At 42.3% G+C, this 4,821-nt stretch overlaps 1 protein-coding gene across 4 annotated transcripts in view; it reads right to left on the reverse strand.

Moving 5' to 3' along the window:
• Positions 1-3,870, reverse strand: part of LOC101852802 (NF-kappa-B inhibitor-like protein 1) — a 15,398-nt gene extending 11,528 nt beyond the window's left edge. The window contains exon 1 of one of the 4 annotated variants that reach the window (XM_005109787.3): positions 3,818-3,870. The gene's annotated coding sequence lies outside the window, so the exon portion shown is untranslated. The other 3 variants (XM_005109786.2, XM_005109784.2, XM_005109785.3) reach the window with 3 other exon arrangements.
• Positions 3,871-4,821: the final 951 nt, after the last annotated feature.

The following is a 4,821-nucleotide window of genomic DNA, read 5'->3' on the forward strand; positions in this document are numbered from 1 at the left end:
GCGATGAAGGTGACTGTTTCTTCAAGGGTTCTGTCCGTCTTTGAGTCTCCCAGGAGGTCGGATAGGATCTCTGGGTCTGCGACGCCTCGGATCAGGTTGTCTTTAATAATTTCGTCACTGTAGTTGAATGTATGTGTGCAGTTGGGTTCCCTGCATCGAGCAGTATATTGGCAGAGAGATGCCTGTCCCCTTAAGCTTGCTAGGAATGTCCTTATTCCTGTTCCAGGTGACTGAGTCATTTTTACTCAATTTGATGCGATGGACTAAGGTGCTTTCCTCTTTCACCGCTAGTCTCCTGATGGCTGCTAGGAGGTCCTCCTCTGTCATTGTCGAGACATCATCACAGAGATCACGCATGATATCAGTGCGCAAGTCTTGGCTGCAACAGTAGAAAAGGGCTGTCGGTGCCATGGTGCTAGAGATGGCCATTCCTTTTTTATACATAGTCCACTGTCTTGTAAATGCTGACCACTGGTCGGGGTCACAAGCTGCTCCTACTTGTGGGAGATCCAGTTTCACTTTGGACGGGGGTACTGTTCCGTGTGCCGTCCTGTCATGCATTTTTAATGCTGTCGACAAAGCATTGGCGAATACAGCATCAAGGTCCTGTGATTGCCAGGTACAGCTGTCAACTGGGGATGTTTATTCCGGCATGATGGAATTAAGTCAGTTGTTTGGCCAGCTACTGGGGTGAGATGTTGGGATTTGGGGTAAATGCAGTTACAGGGTGGCTAGTAAATGATGGCAGTGATGATCAATGATGATTAGGATTTCATGCGCTTTTTTCAAGTTGTGTTTCTTCATTGATGGCTGACTGGATTATGATGCAAAAGAGATTGTCCATCATAGTTAAAGATGAATAACTTCCTTCAATGGTGTTATTGAACTCGCTCTTTATTAAGATTCAAAGGATGATGGACAATCTGAGGAAGGGTGAGAGATGGGTTAATTTAATATCTATCTAGGGAGGGGAGAAATTTCCACCAAGAACACCTAGCTACAATGTGAGGCAGGAGGGTGATTTTTTAATTAATTTTTTTTGGGAGGGAGCGGGGAGTTGTAAGTTGTATGCAATGGAAGGAGTCGCTCCCGTCCGTCTGTCCGTTCGCTCAATGCATGGAGTCTTTCGGTCGGCCCGTCCGCTCGCTCGCTAAACGAACTGTTGTCTCTGTCGCATGTGTAGCGAGTAGCGAACTACTCTTCACAAGCGGATGGTTCGTTACCCGTCCGCTCGTTTGCGGGCAGTGCCAGCGAGTAGTTCGTTACTCGCGGACGCTAATTTTGCGAGCCCGACCCAACCCTAGTGTATAGATTGTGAAGCGCACAGAGCTTGCTGTTGAGCAGATTTGTGCAAGACAAAGTCTATCTCTATTATTACCAGAGGAATTCTGATCACTGATGATGTAGATCTAATGAGCGACCACTACAATAATGGGAAGTGGCTATCCTCACCCAGGGTGAGAATAAAAATACGATCCACCTCTCACCCTGGGTGAGACTTGCCAGCGATGGCAATTCTCACCCGGTGTGAAGCAAGACCGGTTTTTCCTAATTTCGGAATACTGTCTATTGATGTGGATGATCAAATTGACAATTTTTAAGCAAAGAACAAATGACGGTATAGCACAATTTAAGTAAAGTAAGCTAATTTGGTCGTCTACAAAGATGCTACGGCTATAAATTTAACTTTTCGAATGGAGCCGAACTATGTGGGTCTCCATTTTGTTTTGCATAGAAGTTCTCACGCTAACTACTCTCTCTTTATCTATCTCTCCCCCCACCCCTCTCTCTCTCTTTCTTTCTCACTGCTCAGACAAAATTGCACGCTTTCAACACAAGAACGTTTTAACGTTTGTTCATGGCGAACACTACACTGGTTGGCCTAGCTAGGCAATCACAGTGAACGCGCACCGCGTGAGAATAGCCAAAAGGCTCGCCTGCACTATTCTCATAGATAGAGACGTGGCCATACCATAACAATGACATGAAATCTAGGCCTCCAGATCTAGATTTCAAGATCTAAAGTCTCGTATTAAATTAGAAAGTGTAGGCTGTAGATCTAGATTATAATCTAGATCTAATGTTGAAAGAGTACTCATCGTCATCGTGACGAATGTAGAACAAACGTCGTTAGTTAATCGTTATGAATGAAATCTTGAATCTTATCTAATGACTGAACGATTCACTTTCATAAGCAGCCTTCATCCTTCAAGTTCAAGTTACGAAGTGGCTAGCCTGGGAGTCTAGATCTAGGTTTGGCCCTATCGACTCAAACCTGTTAAGTACACAGGTCTTATTAGATCAAGATCTAGTAATTATTCAGGTTCAAATACATGCAAGTCAGTAAGGCACATTTTGGTTTTGTATAAAATACAAAACTACTTTTGGCATTGCAAACTAAAAATTTCATTTACAATTACAGTCATCAATATTAAGTAAGGCTAGCCTGACAGACTAGCTGTCCTTAAGTACGGCTAGCCTAGCTGTCTACCCGTACTTAAGTACGGCTAGACTTCCAGTATAGCCGTACTTATCTTGGCCTTATTAACATTAGAAAACCGAGTGCTTTTTCGGTAGTTCCCACCCCCCAATTGTTATTCATATTGGTTTAGGCCCCAAGAGTAGGGGGGTTTCAGGGGGGTTTGCCCCCCTGACCTAATATAAATAAGGTGGGGGGTTTCAGGGCTCCCAGTGAAAAATTTTCCCAACCCCTGAACTTTGTCGGAGGATCGCGATAGACGCAACAAAGTGCACAAGTAGGCCTACAAATATTGCAAAAGGAAGAGCAAGAAAACGTCTTTAGGAAAAGAAAATGTTGCCAGATACATGCATTCGCATAAAAAATTATGAAAGTCAACCGATTTCGATAAAGACCGGAAAGGCAAAGTAAGTAGTCTAGTAGTTATGAACAGGAAGTAAAGGTGGGCGGTTAGAGCCAAACTACTAGATTCTATACATCGCTCTATTATTATGTTCTCCAAATTTTCGCATTTTTTCTCGGAGAAGATAAAATATGAAACCCGTGCAGACGCGAAGCGTGACGGAAACATGACCGCGCGATGCTCAGCCATTCCGCGGCCGCTGATCTCAGCCCCGGACTTTCTCCGAACCGCGAACCCCGGAAATTCGAGGATCCGCGGAAGTCTGAGAGCCCTGGGCTGAATTTTACCACAATTTAATCTTTTGCGGTTGTTAAGTTTGAATCAAACGTATAGATCTAGTCTAGATCAAATATATATCTAGATCTACATCTAGATTCTAGATTTTTAGATCTACATCTAGATGTAGAATCTAGGTCAGGCTCAAATAAGGGGGATGGGAACTACCAAAAAAGCACCGAAAACCGGAGGTTTAAAATACTGTCATTCATTAAGGCATTAAGGCACCTGGTTTCGTCTCAAACTCAAATACAAATAGATCTAGAAATCTAGATCTAGATTCTACTTTAGGTTAGGTACTGCAAACTAAAAATTAATATTTTCAGTAGGCCTACTTTTTTTATGGTCAGTCTAGCCATCTTATCTAAGAAATCTAAACTCTCTCTACTCTAGATTTCTAGATCTAGATCTAGAATCTAGTCTAGATCTAGATTCTAGATTAGATTCTAAAAAGTACGGCTTGCCCAGCTGTCTAGTCTAGTGTCTAGCCGTAGATAGTATTCCACTCTTCAAAAATACCATCGAGCTTCAAAAGTACATTGTTCGTGATTGATAGACGTAGCTCTATTCAAGCACTAAGGACTGTTTTGTCTCCTTCGTGTGTTCTCTCCACCCTCCATTACTTCACTCACAATCAAAACAAAGTTGATCTACTTTACTTTATTAATCTACAGGACAAGTCAAGGGAGGCCAGTGCCACCAGAAAGAAAACATTACTCTTCTGAGAAAAGAGGTTATCATTGTCCTATTGCCAAATATGTGCAAAACCCCATAGCTTTGCCGATTTTTTTTTGCTTCATCTTTGTCACTCTGTCTTTCTCTTTTTAAAAATCTCCAAGTTTTTATCGACGTACAATCTCTTTTTGATGTTTTAAAAGCTTTCTTATGCTTCAAATATGCAAAATTCTATATCTAAAGCCTCAATATCTGAAGAATTTTTTTTTTCCTGCTAGTCACGTAGGCTTACTTCCCCTCAGGGTTTAACTGGCAAGTGGAAATACCAACTTTCGCAATCAAACTTTCCCCATCGATTGCCAAAGATACCAAGGCAGCGCCCACTCCACAACTCTAGATCCAGATTCTAGATCTACGGCACGTTCAAGATTACGTATACCGTAATGTAATATTTGGTTCTAGGTTATCTAGATCTAGACTCAAAATCTCACTTGTTTGTTTCACCTGCTTGTTGCACTAGATCTATACTTAGCCAACAATAAACATGTCCATGATGCTTTTAAGGCGGTACTTACCAAAAACGACAAGTGACACCATCGCGTTCTTCTTCCTTCTGGGATCAGTTCATGGAGTAGGTCTCTTTGAACTATTTCACGTTTTGCCAACAATCTACTCTTCACCAGACCATGTCACATCCACAAACGGGTTCTCCCTCTACTACTTTCACGTATCAATGGGACTTTTTTTTTACTGCAATGTTGTGCTCAACCTATACAAAATTATTTCGACCAACTCGACCATCAGAGGGAAAGTTTTGCCCTCAATATTGAAACCTGGGGGCTGGCATTTTTGTGTTGTGTGCGAAAGCAACGCCCCACCAAGATCATTTCATTGTCACATTTGCAAAATATGCATCCTCAAGAGGGACCACCACTGCACATTTACAGGAAACTGCATCGGACTCTTCAATCAGCGGTACTACATTGGA

Source organism: Aplysia californica, unplaced genomic scaffold, assembly GCF_000002075.1.
Source record: "Aplysia californica isolate F4 #8 unplaced genomic scaffold, AplCal3.0 scaffold00816, whole genome shotgun sequence".
NCBI lineage: Eukaryota > Metazoa > Mollusca > Gastropoda > Aplysiida > Aplysiidae > Aplysia > Aplysia californica.